Here is an 18,392-nt window from a genome sequence, read left to right as displayed (position 1 = left end):
TTTAGAATGAAATCATGTACTAATTAGTCTTAATACTTATGTGATATAACATATTTCAAACTTCACATAGGTTTCATGACACATCAAAGCCAACCGAATCAAGAAAAAAAAAGCATGCGTAGCACAAGCTCAGCTTGGGTGGATATTCAAAACTTGTTGCACGAGTTGTAAGTATAAGTAAATGAAAAATTATATTATAATTAAATGAAAAATTATATAAAAATATTTTTAAATCGTAAATAATTTGGTCTTGCTGAAATTGATTAAAAAAAAATCATGATACCAAGAAAAAATGTAGGCCTTGGAGTTTTAAAAAAGAACTTTTAAAGAGGACAAGAAATTAGCCTACAAACAAGGCTATACAATTGTGGCTGAATGACTTTGAGCAATGAGTGCACAAGGTTCTTCTACTGGATCTATCGATGAGGTAAATAAGTCAATTGATTTTTATTTCAAATTGAATACTTTAGCAATGATTGTATTTAATATTAAGTTCCAAAAATATTAGTCCTTATCTTTGTTTTAAGTAAGGAAACAATGATTCTATATTTGTTTAAAACTTTAAAGTAAGTATATTTATATGTATTAAAATGAATGATTAACATTTCTCAATATTTGTCTTGTATTTATATGTATATATTGTTGATAAATGCACTAATTATTTACATTGGATTGCAACATGCCAATCCTGATACACCACTCAAGCACCATGGAGGTGTCGATTTGAATGTGCATCATAGTACTGAAGGTATATATTTTCTATTCAATTTTTTATTTTTGAATTATTAATACAAGCAAACATTTTAAATTGAATTTGGTGTAGTCATATAAATTTAACTATAATATGTGTTGGGATTAAGAAAACATCTTGTATTGTAGTTGCAGGGGATGTAGAGGTTGTTCCTGATGAGCATGTTGAGGTTCAAACCATTGGGCAAGATGATGTGGTTGGACAAGGTAAAGAGTGCTACAATATTCTTTAAAGTCTCAAATTTTAAATTTAACCCTTTTATATGTTAGTGCAGAGGACTCACCTTTACAAAGGACAACGAGATCATGTCCACAAGTGACAAAAAATATCGAGGACAACATGGATATGCCTCTGCAACAATATAGGGAAGGACTAAAAAATAAAAAGACAAAAAAGTAATGATTCTCATTTATGTAAATTATTTGATAATGACCGATGTTTATATCTAGATGTTTTAATTGTGTTCTATTGAATGCTCATGTGAATATTCTGATGAATCTTATGTTTTAATGTTAATGTGAATGTTCTAATAAAACTTAAGTGTTAATGAATGTTATCATGTGATAATTCATTAATGTTACATTTTATTAATAAAATGAATGAATTTTAGATGTTAACAGGGACTTTAGATGTTAGGGGGTGGAGGGGAATGAGCTTCCACCTTCACATGATTGGCCCTGATTAGTAGATAATATTACACTATTCTGGGAACCAAGTGAAGTTCAACATTAACCTATGATTGGATGACAACTAATTGTGTGAATCTCTTGGTGACAATGATGCGACTAAAAAATGACATGCACCAAAAGATGGGAAAATGATTCACCTTTTTAGGTCTGGAACCTTTTTTTGTTATATTTTGTCACATGTATCCACATGAATATGAACATTTTGTCACACATATCATTTAAGAACATTATTTTCTTCATATTTTAGGTTGAAATAGTTGTATTTTTTTCCATTGATAATGTTGCAGCACCTAGATCGCTGAGATAGCCCACTTCAGCAAAGGACATGTGTTACAAGGTACACATTCTAGAGTATTTTTTTTTCATGGATGATGTAGGAATTTTTTGAGATGTATGCTCTAAAAGAACCAAATTATCAATGTTGTATTATTTGGTTTCTTTTTTCATGTATAATTTCATCATTTGATTCTAAATCTAGACCAGATTTGAGTCGTGCCTATATCTAGCTAGGTTTCAAATTTCAAACAAACCTCTTTATTCCTCTCGTAAAATGAAATAAACTAGACAAGATTTCCAATTTGCATTCACAATCTGATATAAGTATAGAGTTGAAGTAGTCATGCTCATTAAGATCAAAGGCACAACTTCCATGGCTTTCCTATTTGCGAGTCCAAAACTTATCCCCATTATTTATAGGGCATTATAATGAAGCACAATATTTTTGTAGCTTGTCCTCTAAATCTACTACCTACAAATAAGTCGCATTTTCAATGAACTTAACTCTTTTAAAAATACTTTTCCAAATGAATAACAAATATCAATTGTCATAAGAGATCAAAATAAAAAAGATTAAAAAATATAGTAGATTAATAACTCTAAGTGAAAAGCCAATCTCACATAAACCAACCTTTGAAGAATGGTACAAGTCAACAACCCACATGAATGGTAGAGAATACAAATGAAGTTAAATAAGAGAAATCAAAATAAGGGCAAGAGTCAATATATCAAGCTTGCGATCAATACAGTTCTGGTTCTTTGCATAATTCCTTTTTTTGTCTAGTCTAACTAATTGTTGTAGGCCAAATTTGAATGTGAGGAATCATGTGGGTACATCTTTTGTCTTTAGGATTTAATAAAGGTCTACATGTGCTTATTTAGGCTTTTGTTTCATTTAACTTCATATAGTTTTTAAGGAAGGCATTCAAGCTTTTGTTTAAACTATCAAGCCCTCCTTAAGGTAATTAGTAATCTCATAAAAAGTAGAATCCTTTTGTTTTTTGTGTGTAAAATCCCCATGATTGGTCAAAATATGGAAAATGTTTATATTATGCCTTCACATTATGTGTAGGAAACCATGTAAAGTAAATAACATGTTCTTGTTAAAATAAAGGCCTTCTAAACCATCTTCAGACTAACACATCTAGGTCATAGGCATGAACCTTATTGTAAGATTAATTGAAGAAAGTAGTATATAGTTTATAATGGAAGTGTTTAAGTGTTAAGGGATTCTAATAGTATCCATGTGTTTTTTAGGTAAAGGGGCACTGTGGTTGAGTTTAAGTTGTGACTATCTCAACAAACAAAGGTATGACAGTCACAATGGATAGTATGTTGATTTGGTGCATTGCTAAAGGTGTAATTTGGAAATAGGTTGGGTGTGTTAACTATTAATAGGTACAATAAGATTACTTTATGGTTATGGGTGTTGGAAATATAAGAGGAGTAACTAAGAGTGGAGGGGTGAATAAGCTACCACAAAAGTAAATCCTAGATCCCATAGATGTCAATACAAAACATGTTCCAAAACTCTGCAGAAATTGAAAAACTGTTGTAACTCAGTAAGTACAAAAACACTCATTTAACACAACACAACTCGGTTAACACTAGTAATTTACTATTACTCAACAAGCACTAAAATATCAACTGTTTAAGATGTTTAATGTGTTTAACCTTAATTAACTTAGTTGCATACACATAAAGGAAATAACATGAACACAAGAGACACCAAGATTTAACATGGAAACTCAATTTGGGAAAACCACCAATTACAACTAGTTATTGTTTTTCACTCTTTTGAAGTTAGCCCTGTTAGGAGCCAACCATGTTAAAGGTGACAAAAACACATTGTTAGGTGTGACCCTGTTAGAGGATTTAGTTCAGCCTGTTAGGAATGGCCTTGTTAGAGGTCTTCAAACACTTTAATCTAGAAATACCACCTTGTTAGAGAAATTACAAAATAGCTATTAGGCTAACTCTGTTAGGATAATTGATTCACTGCTACAATGGTTAGAGAGTAAAAATGACTTGACCTGATTGCTGATGCAACTATCTTTGTTGATTTAGATCTCAATTTTGGCTTGAATACTTGATCCTCCTTGATCAGATTAATCTTTGTAGCTCAACAAGGATATTTTTCTTATCCTTCCAATTCGCTTCCTTTATGCATCTTCTTATCTTCCACACTTTCATACTTTAAATCCTCAACATGACCTTATATCATTTACTTAGTCAATTCAGCTTGAATACAACTTAAAACAATCAATATTCATCCCTTTAGTCAGCTAGAACTAACAAATTAATTAAACAGACTCAATATGTTGAAACAAGAAAATCCTTCGTTAGCTGACCCAGCTCAGTAGAGACAAACTCAGAAACAATTTTCCCGTGTTAACCAAGTGAACTTGGTTAACGTTGCATCCTAAACTGATTTTCTTTGGTAACCGAGTGAGCTCGGTTAATAATGGTTCCATGCCAACTTTCCTTTTTCTATTAAGTGAACTTGGTAGACATTATCTTCCTACAAATTCTCTCTGGTAATCGAGTGAGCTCGGTTAACACTCATTCCTTGCAGATTTTCCTTTGACGCTCGAGTAATCTTGGTAGACACTTGATCTGAACTTGGTTTACATTGAAGCATCCTTTAACTCCCAAGTGAGCTCAACATATACTAATTTTCTCATCATACACTTGACATTTGTGTAACATCAAAGACAACATAGAATTGAATGATTATATCAAACAATCTCCCTCTTTGGCAATGATGGCAACACAACATGTCATGATACATAGAAATTTTAGAGAAATAATAGAACTAAGGATAATATCCTTAGTTTCATTATGATTCTCGTCCATGAGAACTCCCTCTATTAGTGCAAACTACCTTTGTCATCAATCTCTAATTTCTCTGTCTGCAACTTCTCCTTCTGATAGATAATTCTCCCTCTTTGATATCTCATTCAATATTTTTGAGCAATTTCTCCCTTTTTGACATCTTCAAATAAAAACAAACTCTTCCTTACACAATTTTTGTGTTATGAAAGCAAACTCTCCCTCTTGGACATCTCATGCCAAGGACAATAATCAATGTAGTTTCCATGTACCTGATGTACAAATTCATATCCAATCTACTCTTTCATTGCTGCATCAACTTGACTAATCTTCAAGATACTTAGTTGATGCATCACTAAATCTCTATTTAGTGAGCTTTAGATAGAGGAATGACCCCTAACTTATCTCTTAGATACAAAAATGCATCCTTAGGTAATGGCTTGGTGAATTTGTTCTTTAGTATTCACATATTCCAATCTTACCTCTTTATCTTGCACCAATTCTCTTAGAAAAAGATACTTTATTGCAATGTGTTTGGTCTTGGTATGCATCACAAGATTTTCTGATATGTTTATTGCACTGGTGTTATCACACAAGATAACTACTAGATCCTTGATTTCTTCCTTCATACCTGCCAATAGTTGTTTGAACCAAAATATTGGAACAATTGACTATTGTTGCAACATATTCTGCCTCTACCGTAGACTGAGAGATGCAATTTTTCTTCTTGCTTGTTCAAGACACTAGCCTCTTTTCAAGAAAGAATACTCCACCACTAGTGCTTTTTCTGTCATCAATACTACCTACCTAATCAACATCAATGAAGGCTTTCAATTCAAAGTTTCCTCCTTTCTTATATCATAATCCATAATCTTCAGTACCTTTAAGATACCTCATGATTCTCTTTATTTCCATCATATGATTTTATTTTGGATTAGCTAAAAATCTTGTCACCATACCAACTACTAATGCAATATTAGGTCTTGTGTGCACCACATATTGAAATTTTTTCAATCATTGATCTATATGTAGTCTGATCTACCTCCTTGGAATCATCTTTTTGGAAAGCTTATGTCCAGTAGACATAGGTGTTCCAACTGGTCTAGAATCCTCCATTCCAAACTTCTTTAGTATCTGTTTGATGTGCTTTGATTGAGTAATGTATATGTCATCCTTCTTCTATTGAATTTGCAAACCAACAAAGAATTTGATTTCTCCAAACATTGACATTTCAAATTCCTTACTTATTTCCCTAGAAAATTACTTGCATAGATCATCATATCTAGTGAACAATATATCATCTACAAAGATTTTTACTAACAATATCTTCTTTCCTAGTCCTTCTTTGATGTATAGACTATTGTTGTCATCTGTCCTTTGAAAACCAATATTTATAAGATAAATATGCAATCCTTCACACCATGCTCTAGGAGCTTGTTTGAGATCATATAAAACTTTATGTAATCTACAAACCATATCATTTTTTTCTAAGATCTACAAAATCTTTAGGTTTCTCAATGTAAACTTCTTCTTCTACGATTCCATTTAAGAATGTTGATTTCACATTCATTTGATGCACTTTGAATCCTTCGTGTGCAACATAAGCAAGTAGTGTTCTAACACCTTCTAATAATGCAATAGGAGCAAAAGTTTCACCATAATCAATTCCTTCTTCTTGAGAATAAACTTTGCATACTAACCTTGCCTTGTTCCTTGATACTTCTCCATCTTCATTCAACTTATTTCTGAATACCCATTTTTGATCTACAATGAGACTTATATGTTGCACAATAAAACATATGTGAGGTTTTTTGTTTACCTTAATTTTTTCAATGCCTCTATGCTAGGGTTACTTATTAGCCCCGATTTATTACAAATATATATTTATTAGGAATTAGTAGGAATGTGGTCTTATTCATTTGATAGGTTTTTGATTTACGCAACTTAGTGCGGCTAATGCTTGTCAAAAAATGTTTATAACTAATCATGCAGGAGATTTTGGACTCTTACTAGGAATTCTAGGTTTTTATTGGGTAAGAGATAGTTTTGAATTTCAATAGGTTTGCAAAATTAAATGAATTGACTGTCGTTGATGGGGTTTTTCCATTTTTTGTTACTTCGTGTGATTTTCTTTTATTTTTAGGTCCAATAGCCAAATCTACACAATTTCCACTTCATATATGGTTACCTGATGCTATGGAAGGGCCTACTCCTATTTCAACTCTTAGACATGCCACTACTATGGTAGAAGCATAATTTTTTCTTGTAGCTCGATTGTTTCCTCTTTTTAAAGCTCTACCTTTAATAATGTATCTTATCTCTTGGATAGGTTGAATTACAGTTCTATTGGGAGCTACTATTGTTGAAAAAAATCATTCAATTGCATGTTGTCTTTGATGTTACACAAAAATGTCAAGCCTTTACTGAGTAGCCTATTAGAGTAATTGGATATTTCCTAACTAACTCTAGTTTTTCTTAAACTAAACTTTAGGCATCTAATAATTAATTATTTTATGTTAGACCATTTTAGGGTTTCAATTTCCTTTATAAGGATGATTTCTCATTGTAAAGATTCATTCATTTTTGTTAATAACAATTTCTCTTTTTGCTCATCGAGAATGTCTCATCTATGGAACTGGGAATTTCAGCCTCCATAGCTTTTTTCTTCTCTCTTCTATGATAGGTGTTTGCATACAGGTGATTCTTGGGAGCTGTGGAGTTGATCTTTCATCAACTTCAACATAGTATCAAAGTTAAGGTTGTTAGGAAAAGATATGTATGTTTTTGTTTGTAGGTACTAAAGATCATAGTTCTCCCAGATGGAATTTTCAGCTTCTTTATTTCTCATGTCATTCAATTATTTCAAGTGGAATCCATCCATTCTTCTTATGGCCACAAGTAGAGGCACATCAAAATGTCACGACATTAGAGGTTGGACCAGATCCTACATCAAAGATAGGTCAAGATCATGATCTCTTTGCATGGATCTTGCCTTTCTTATCTCTCTAGTGATGCACTATTTCAGTGGACCTGTCATGCCTCCTTGTGTGAGTGCTTCTTTTCTTCTATAGTTGATTAGATTTATAAACGATTGGAACCTATATTTGCAATCATCAAATTATTCTTGCATGGTTGATTAATGTCATTAGGGTCACTCTTACAGACTCATGTGTCATATGTATCATTGAATAATAGATATTTTTCGTCTGTTTGTCATATGTTCTTTGTTTGAGGGAGCTATGAAGATTGCTATCTACTGTATCTTTGATTTGATTAGTAGTTGTTTTGCCTTCTGATTCAAGCAATGTCATCTAAGGACACATGTAGATTATTGTATTCTTGGGATTCGTTATATCTTGTGCCTTATTGTACATACACTACTCTGATTAAAGTGCTATGGGGGATTGATATTCTGCCTTTATTAGGTATCTTCCTTTGTCCAGTAAGTTTCATTTCTATGACATTAGCCTCATGACATGTCTAAGATTGATCACCTCAATACACCCATATGTACTCTTTTGTGCATCTTGATTGTGGTTCCTTGACATGCAGTTCTTTTGGCCCTCTTTTCCAGTTGCCTGTCATGTCATTGTTGTCTACATTAGGGGGGGGGGGGAGGGGGGGTGTTCTTCTATTGTTTCTCATGCTTCCTTGGTTCGATAGAGTGAGTTATGTATTCAGTATTTAATCCTATGTACTAGGAAGATGTAGTGGTTGGGTATCTATGCATTTCGGTGAGATAGATCATTTACCATATAAACACTTTTCTTTTCGCTTCTACTTTGGTTGCAGTCTTCCATTTTTAATTGATCAAATCTTCAGGATTTGGTGTTTCATGCCATTTGTATCTTCAAGTTCAGTTTTTTTCCTTTGTATGTCTCTTGATTTGATGCAAATTATAGTCTTCTCTACCTGGTTAGGTTCTATTTCAGTGGAGATTTTTCAGATTAACAATTACTTTTGGCAGATCTTTGCAATGTCTACATGCTTCAGTGATGTTCTTCACGATCATCTTTTATTCCTATCTATTGTATTAGTCTTATGTCTCTTCTGATTTCTCAAACATTCCTTAGTTTGGAGGCTTCTTCAATCCTTCACTAGTTTCTTTTTACCATTATTTTCATCTCTTTTTGGAGTAGGGTTTTTTCTCATGTGGTTTTCTCTATTTCTCTTCTTTACAGAGATTTGGTTGTGCTTGGGTACCTCATCAGGCTTTGTTTTTGGGACCCAAATCTACTTTCTACAGTAGTTTCTAAGTTTTTAGCTACTTCCTAAGTTTATCTTAAGAGGGGGGCTAGTGTTAGAGTAATTAGATATTTCTTAATTAACTCTAATTTTCTTAAGCTAAGCTTTAATTATTATGATGCAACCTAGGTTAGACCATTTTAGAGTTTCAATCTCCTTTATAAGGATGATCTCTCATTGTTAATATTCATTCAGTTTTGGTAATAGCAATTTCTACTATAGATCTAGTTAGGAATTCAAACAAACATGTAGGAAAAAAATACTAAATAAATACATAATTGCCAAGAATAAAAAAATTCATTGATCACATTGTATTCCTTCACTAGTTTCTTTTCAACATTAATTTCATCTCTTTTTGGAGTAGGGTTTTCTCTCATGTGGTTTTTTGTATTTTTCCTCTTTACAAAGATTTGGATGTGCTTGAGTACCTCATCAAACTTTCTTGTTGGGACCCAAATCTACTTTTTGTAGTAGTTTCTAGGTTTTTAGCTACTCCCTAAGTTTATCTAATGGGGGGGGGCGGGGGGTGTGTTAGAGTAATTAGATATTTCTTAATTAACTTTAGTTTGCTTAAGCTAAAATTTAGGCATTTAATAATTAATTCTTTTATTAATTATTATGATGCAACCTAGGTTAGACCATTTTAGGGTTTCAATCTCTTTTATAAGGACAATCTCTCATTGTAAAGATTCATTCAATTTTGGTAATAGCAATTTCCTTTTTTTCTCATCAAGAATGTCTCAACTATAGATCTAAGAATTTTAGCCTCCATAGCTTTTCTATTCTCTCTTCTATGATAATTGTTTGCATGCAGGTGATTCTTGGGAGCTGTGGAGTTGATCTTTCATCAACTTCAACACAATCAACGTCAGCCAAGCTCACTTGGGCATCAAAGATAGTTTCCAATGTATGCTAACAATTCTAGTTATAACCAAGTTTAGAGTTAGTATCTATCGAGCTCACTCGGGCGGACAGTTAGCATAGATCTTGTGTTAACCAAGTTCACTCGGTTACTAAAGGAAGGTGAGCATGGATCCTATGTTAATCGAGTTCACTTGATTACCAAAGGAAAGTCAAAAAAAGTTAGTATTGACTGAGTTGGGTTGGTTAACGAAGGGTTTCTTTGTGTTGACTAAGTACTCAATTATGTATTAGATGATTGTCAATATATTGAGTCTGATAAGATTTATTAGTTAATACTAGTCGACTTAAGGGATGAAAATTGTTTGATGAAAAGTGTATTCAAGTTGACTTGACAAGGTAAATCATATAAATGAAAGGTCAACGAAAATGTTGAATTGAAGAACATGAAGAAAGGAAGAAAATCAGAAGGATATCTATAAGAAGGCGAAGTATTCGAGTTGACCAAGCTGTAAAGAATAATCTGATCATAGAGGATCAAGTAATCAAGCCAAAATTGAGATTTGAATGAACAAAGTTGCATAAAAAATCAGGTCAAGTCATTGTTACTCTCTAATAACTATAGCAGTGAATCAAATCTTGGTGTCTCTTGAGTTCATGTTATTTCTTTTATGTTTCAGCAACTAAGTTAATTAAGGTTAATCACATTAAAAATCTTAAGAAATAATTATTTCAGTGTTAACTGAGTGTTTACCGAGTGACAATAATTCTTAATGTTAACCGAGCTACAATAGAACATTTAGTGGTAACCAAGTTTCAACAAAGTTTGGTTTTTCTATTAAGTTGACATCTTAAAGGGATTTTGGATTTGTTTTTGTGGTAACTGATTCACCCCTCCCCTCTCAGTTACTCCTTACCATTTACAACAATTGGTATCAGAGCTTTTGATGCTTGCAGAGAAGGTTTCAAGGACCTCAGCTAAAGATCAAGATGTCTTATAGAAGGGAGATTCCTAAGCTAAATAGAGATAACTTCCAAGCATGGTAGAAACTCATGAAGCTACATCTAGCAACCATTGGAGACACGAGCCTGGAATTTCTAGAGAACAAGTATGTGGCACCTACTAGACTTTTGTCTGTGGACCAAATTATGGAAAAGAAGAATCACAATATAATGATGATAGACATTGCCTCTACTCTCAACTATGCTAAATTTGATGAAGTCAAGAATTGTCCTACTGCTCGTAAAATGTGGGTCAAGCTGAAAGATATGTATGGAGGAGATGACAATGTGAGGAGAGTTAAGGCAAAAAGTCTAAGAGGTCTATTTGATTAGATGAAGATGAAAGAAGATGAAAACATTGCAAAATACAATGAAAGAATCAATGCAAGTGTGAGTGCAATCAAAGCCTCAAGAGAAAAAATAGATAATGTAATAGTGGCCAGTAAGATACTCAAAACTCTTCTTCCTATTCATGCAATAAGAATTTTAGGTATTCAAGAAATGAGATGCAATCCCAAAAATGATATAACTTTGGATGCACTAGTGGGAAGATTGATAGCCTTTGAGCTAGACAACTTTGATAACTATGCTCCTAAATCTGGTAGTATTGAGTTTGCATTTCAAGCTAAGCTTTCACTCAAAAAAAAAGGTGAAAAATCTAAAGGCAAATAGTTTGAAAGTGAAGAAGAAGAAGATTATGATGATGATCTTGAAGTCATTAAAGCCCTTCTTGCAAGAAGATTCCCTAAAGACAAAGGAAAGTACAAAGGTAAAATGCCCCTAATATGTTTTTCTTGTGAAGAAGTTGGTCACCTTGCTGCAAGGTTTCCAAACAAAGAAGGAAAATAAGACAAAAAAGTACAAAGGAAAGAAAGATTTCAAAAAGCTACAAAGCCTATAAGGATAAAGGTAAGAAATCTTGTTACATGGCTAAAGACTCAGATAGTAGTAATGATGATGAAATAGTTTACACTGCTATTAAAGATGAACCAAAGAATGAAAATGATAAGATGACCCTCATTTCTCATATTAGCAAGAATGACACATGGATTATTGATATTGGTTGTTCTCAACATATGACTGGTGAAAAATCAAAATTTGAACACTTGGAACACTATGATGGTGGGAGTATCAGATTTGGAAATGATGAAGTTATGTAAAAGGAAAAGGTTGCATTGCATTAACTACTAAACTCAGATGTAACAATGCTTACTAGGTTAAAAGATTGAAACACAATCTGCTCAGTGTGGCACAGTTGAACAACATTGTATTCAAGGTAGAATTCATGAATGGGAAGGCCAAGTTGCTAGATGCAAAAAGAAATCTAGTTGGGACTAGAAATCAAACAAGAGGTAATCTATTCTATCTAGATCTAACTAAAAGTTCATGTTTCATATCACGAGTAGAAGAAATTTTGTTATGGCATAAAAGATTGTGTCATGTGAATTTTGATAATCTAGTCAACATAATCAAGAATAAAAGAGTAAGAGGCATTCCAAGTCTAATGAAACTTGATATGGGCATGTGCAAAAATTGTCAAATTGGAAAGATGGGAAAGACAAGTTTCAAAAGCAAGAACTATCATTCTGAAGAAGTCTTGGAGCTAGTTCATACAAACCTTTTTGGACCTATTGGCATAGAAAGCTATTGTGGAGATAAGTATTTCATTTTATTTGTTGATGATTATTCTTGGATGATGACAGTGATGTACTTGAAAGATAAGTCTGAAGCTTTTCAAAAGTTCAAGTGGTATCTGGCTAAAGTTTAGAAAGAGACATGAAAGGAACTAAAATGTCTAAGGTCAGATAAAGGAGGTGAATTCATCTCAAATGAATTCAATAAATTCTATAATGAAAGAGGAATCAAGAGACAAGTATCTAGACTTGGTACACCTCATCAAAATGGCATAGCAAAAAGAAGAAATAGATTCATTATAGATTGTGCAAGAACACTAATGATAGAGGAAAATGTTGCAATCAAATACTGGAAGGAAGCAATTAGAACATCAGTTCATACCTTGAACATAGTTCAGTTGAAGAAAGATGATGATCAAACTCCTTATGAACTATGTTATGGCTATAAACCTAGTGTCTGTTATTTCAAAGTATTTGGAAGGAAATGTTATATCTTAAAAGAAATAAGGAAAGGAAAATTTGATGTGAAGAGTCATGAAAGCATATTCCTAGGATACTCCAGCAAAAGAAAAGCATATAAATGTCTGAATCTTACTACTCACAAGGTCATAGAAAGTGCACATGTAAAATATGATGAGTTTGCAAAAAATACTGAAGAACAAAGCAACAAAGAACCTAAAAACTACATAAACTTTGTCTACTTTGAACCTAATACTTTACTTGAAGTTCAAGCAAATACAACTAGAAATCAATAGTCTTCACTATCTAAGTCCCCTAAATCTCCAGTACAACTCGAGTTGTAGCCAATGCAATTTGAGTCATAGTCAAAAGGACCCAAGTTGCAGCCAGTGAAACCAAGTCACAGTCTGAAGGACCCGAGTTATAGACAGTGGGACTTGAGCATGATTCAAAAGATCATTTTGAGCATGGTGAAACAAGTCCTAAATCCAAGGTACCTATGCTTGTTAGAAATGTCAGAAGGCATCATGCACCTGAGCAAATGATTAGTGATCAAACAAAAGGCACAATGACAAGGAACAAACTAAAAGGTACATGTTTTCTTACTAAGTTTGAATCTAGAATTATTAAAGACACATTAGACAATGAAAGTTGGATTGAGGCAATGAATGAAGAGATTGAACAAATTGAAAGGAATAAAACTTAGACTCTTGTTCCTAGACCTAAGGAAAAAAATGTAATTGGGACAAAATAGGTATTCAAGAATAAGTTGAATGAAGATGGAAAAGTTTCAAGAAACAAGGCAAGGTTAGTATGCAAAGGATATGCTCCAGAAGAAGATATTTATTATGGAGAAACTTTTTCTCATGTTGCAAGAGTAGAAGGTGTTAGAACACCACTTGCTTATGTTGCACATAAAGGATTCAAAGTGTATCAAATGGATGTGAAGTCAACTTTCTTGAATGGAATCCTAGAACAAGAGGTCTACACTGAGCAACCTAAAGGTTTCATAGATCCTAGCAAAAGGGATATGGTTTGTAGATTACACAAAGCTTTATATGGTCTCAAACAAGACACCATAGCTTGGTATGAAAGATTGCATAGTTATCTGGTATGAATTGGTTTTCAAAAGACAAATGACAAAAACAATCTATACATCAAGGAAGGACCAAAAAAGAAGATATTGCTGGCAAAAATCTTTGTAGATGATATATTATTTACTAGATATGATGACTTATGTAAATCCTTTTATGAGGAAATGAGTAAATAATTTGAAATGTCAATGTTTGGAGAGATCAAATTCTTTGTTGGCCTACAATTTGAACAAAAGAATGATGGTATCTACATCACTCAATCAAAGTACATCAAGGAGATATTGAAAATATTTGGAATGGAGGATTCTAGACCAGTTGGAACACCTATGTCTACTAGACGTAAGCTTTCCAAAATGATGATTCCAAAGAGGTAAATCAAATTACGTATAGATCAATGATTGGAAAACTTTAGTATGTAGTACACACAAGAGGTGATATTGCACTAGTAGTTGGTATGGTGGCAAGATTTTCTACTAATCCAAAAGAAAATCATATGATGGAAATAAAAAGAATTATGAGGTGTCTAAAGGGTACTGAAGACTATGGATTGTGGTATAAGAAAGGAGGTAACTTTGAATTGAAAGCCTTTACTGATGTTGATTGGGTAGGACGTATTGATAATAGGAAGAGCACTAGTGGTGGAGCATTCTTTCTTGGAAAGAGGCTAGTGTCTTGGAAAAGAAAGAAACAAAATTGCATCTCTCAATCTATAATAGAAACAAAATATGTTGCAGCAGTAGTCCGTTGTTCTAACATTGTTTGGTTAAAATAACCGTTGTCAGGTATGAAAGAAGAAATCAAGGATCCAGTAGTTATCTTCTGTGATAACACCAATGCAATTAGCATATTCAAAAATCCAGTGATGCACACCAAGACAAAGCACATTGCAATAAAATATCATTTCTTGAGAGAGTGCAAGACAAAAAGGTGAGATTGGAATATGTGAATACAAAAGAACAAATTGCAGACATATTCACCAAGTCATTATGTAAGGATGTATTCTTGTATCTAAGATGTAAGCTACGAGTCATTCCACTATTTGAATCTCACTAATCAAAAAGTAGTAATGCATCAACTAAGCATTTGAAGATTAATCAAGTTGATGCAGTATTGACAAAGAAGATTGCATATGAATCAGTACATCAGGTACATGGTAAGTCTATTGATTTTTATCTTTGGCATGAGATGTCAAAGAGGGAAATTTTGTTTTCATATTAGAGAGATTTTGGGAATTTTTATCAAAGAAACTTTGGGAGAGTTTTGAAGAGTTTGTTGAGTTAGCGAAATCAGAGAGTCATTCCAAAGGGAGAGATTGATGTCAGAGGGAGTTCTCACTAATAGAGGAAGTTCCCATGGATGAGAATCAAAATAAAACTAAGGATATTATCCTTCTATTTTTCTCTAAAATTTCATTGCATTATGACATGTTGTGTTGCAAGAAATGTCAAAGAGGGAGATTGTTGAAAAAAATTATTCAATTGTATGTTGCCTTTGATGTTACATAAAATTTCAAGCCTTTACTGAGCAGCCAATGTCAATCGAGCTCACTCGAGCATCAAAGATATTTTCCAATGTATGTTGAGCATTCCAGTTATAAAAAATTTCATAGTTAGTATCTACTGAGCTCACTCGAGCATCCAAGATAGATCTTGTGTTAATCAAGTTCACTCGGTTACCAAAGGAAAGTTAGCATAGATCCTATGTTAACCAAGTTCACTCAATTACCAAAGGAAAGAGCATGGATCATGTGTCAACAAAATTTAGTATTAACCGAGTTGGGTAAGTTAACAAAGGGTTTCTCTGTGTTGACTGAGTACTCAATTCTGTATTAACCGACTATCAACATATTGAGTCTGATAAGATTTATTGGTTAATACTAGCCAACTTTAGAGATGAAAATTGTTTGATTAAAAGTGTATTTAAGCTAACTTGATAAGATAAATCATATAAATGAAAGGTCAATTTGAGGATTGAAGAAGGAACATGTGGAATTGAAGAACATGAAGGGAAGCAAATTAGAAGGATATCTGTAAGAAGACAGAGTATCCGAGTTGACCAAGCTGCAAAGAACAATACGATAAAAGGGGATGAAGTAATCAAGCCAGAACTGAGATTTGAATCAACAAAGCCAATTGCATTAGCAATCAGGTCAAGTCATTGTTACTCTCTAATAATTGTGCAATGAATCAAATCTCCTAACCTAACATCTATTTTGCAAATCCTTTAACAAGATGGCATTTATAGATTCAAGTGTCTGAAGACCTCTAACAAGGCCACTCCTAAAAGGGTGAATTAAATCTTCTAACAGTGTGTTTTGTAACCTTTAACAGGGTTGGCTCCTAACATGGCTCACTTCAGAAGAGTGAAAAATAGTAACTAGTTGCAATTGGTGGTTTTCCCAAATTGGGTTTCCACATTAAATCTTGATGTCTTTTGTGTTCATGTTATTTCCTTTATATTTCTACAACTAAGTTAATTAAGGTTAATCACATTAAACATCTTAAGAAATAATTATTTTAGTGTTAATTGAGTGTTTACCGAGTGACAATAATTCTTAATGTTAATAAGGCTATAGAGGATTATTTTGTGTTAACTAAGGTTCAACAAGGTTATGGTTTTCTATTAAGTTGACATCTTAAAGGGATCATGGATTTGTTTTTTTGGTAATTGAGTTACCCCTTCCCTCTCAGTTACTCCTTATCATTTCCAACAACTATGATTCTCACTCAAAAAGATCTTAAAAGAGGCTTGGCTTATTCTACCATGTCTCAATTAGGTTACATGATGTTAGCTCTAGGGATAGATTCCTATCGAATCGCTTTATCCCATTTGATTACACATGCTTATTCCAAGGCATTATTGTTCCTTACCATTTCCAACAACTATAGTTCTCGCTCAAAAAGATCTTAAAAGAGGCTCGGCTTATTCTACCATGTCTCAATTAGGTTACATGATGTTAACTCTAGGGATAGATTCCTATTGAATCACTTCGTTCCATTTGATTACACATGTTTATTCGAAGGCATTATTATTCCTAGGATCTAGATGAGTCATTCATTCCATGGAACGCATTGTTGGATATTGCCCAAGTAAAAGTCAAAATATGGCTCTTATGGGTGGTTTGAGGAAATATATAACAATTATGGGAATTACTTTTCTTTTAGGAACACTTTATCTTTCTAGTATTTCACCCTTTGCTTGTTTTTGGTCTAAAGACCAAATTCTTAGTGGTAGTAAGTTATATTCTCCCATTTCAGGGGGAATAACTTGGTTCACACTAGGATTAACTGCCTTTTACATGTTTCGTATGTATTTACTTACTTTTAAGGAGACTTCTGTGTAAATTTAGTTAATTCATATAACAACCATATTACACTATATTCGAGTACTATGTGGGGAGAGGAGAAAACCAAAATATCAAATAGAACGAGACCAGATTTTATGTCAAAGAAAATTATAGGAAGTAATAATTCCTTTTCCAAAGAAGCATTTCAAATTTCCAATAAGATGGAAGGATTGTACAAAAAGAACAGAGGTTTGGTTGTCACCTATCATTTCTTCTTCCATAAGGGATCTTTTGCATATCCAAAAGAATTGGGCTAGACAATGTTGTTTCCTTTAGTTACATTAGGAATATTTACTTTGTTTATTGGATTGATAAGAGTTCCTTTTTTCAAAGCGAAATGAGTTGTGACATATTATCTCAATGGTTTACTTCATCGATGACCCCTTTTGATAAGAAACATCCAGAGAATTGGCTCAAATTTTTACTAGATGCAATCCCTCGGTATAACATTTTTTGATATAATGATTGCCTATATTTTTCTATATACCTATTTACTTCTTATCAAAGGTCATAAAACAAATCCTAATATGAAGATTATTATGGACCAATCGATATAATTGCTATTTTTATCGAGCTTATATAGACATATATTATGACATAATCTTGATTAAAGGTATATGAGAATTAGCTGTAACAAGTAATTCATTTGATCAATGGGCAATTGATGGAATCCTAAATGGAGTAGGTTTTTTAGGTCTTTTTGTAGGAGAGGAAATGAGATTCTTAGGGGAGGAGGGTGGGGGAGAGTGTATATCTTCCTATATATTATTTTATATATTTTGTATATTAACATCTATATTAATATATTTATTAATTTTCATAATGAAAATAATAAAAATTCTTACCATAGAAAACTAGAATTTTACATTGAAATTGTGCTCTTTATCAACATTGATGTTTATAACATCATCCTATTTCAATATCCTTCCGTAAATAATATTTTTTAAGGATTGTTAAAATTCATTTATTTCATCAACTCCTTTACATAGAACAATATAGAGAGAGATGGATAGTCGCCACTTGTAGGTGGGTTGGTCTGTGCCTTAAGGTTTACTTCCTCGAGGTCATAGGTTTGACTCCCATTCATAGTGGAGAAGGGTTGTAGGCCAATTTCCCTTACGAGACTTTCATGCCAAGTATCTGCTCCACTTGCCTGGGGTATAGGACTGGACTTTTTCCCAAAAATTTCTTTTTTCTTTTATG

This window comes from Cupressus sempervirens, chromosome 7 (assembly GCF_028749045.1).
Source record: "Cupressus sempervirens isolate cs-2001-9-10 chromosome 7, ASM2874904v1, whole genome shotgun sequence".
In the NCBI taxonomy this organism is placed as follows: Eukaryota; Viridiplantae; Streptophyta; class Pinopsida; order Cupressales; family Cupressaceae; genus Cupressus; species Cupressus sempervirens.
The sequence above is the reverse complement of the archived record's forward strand: the minus strand, read 5'-3'. Positions refer to the sequence as shown.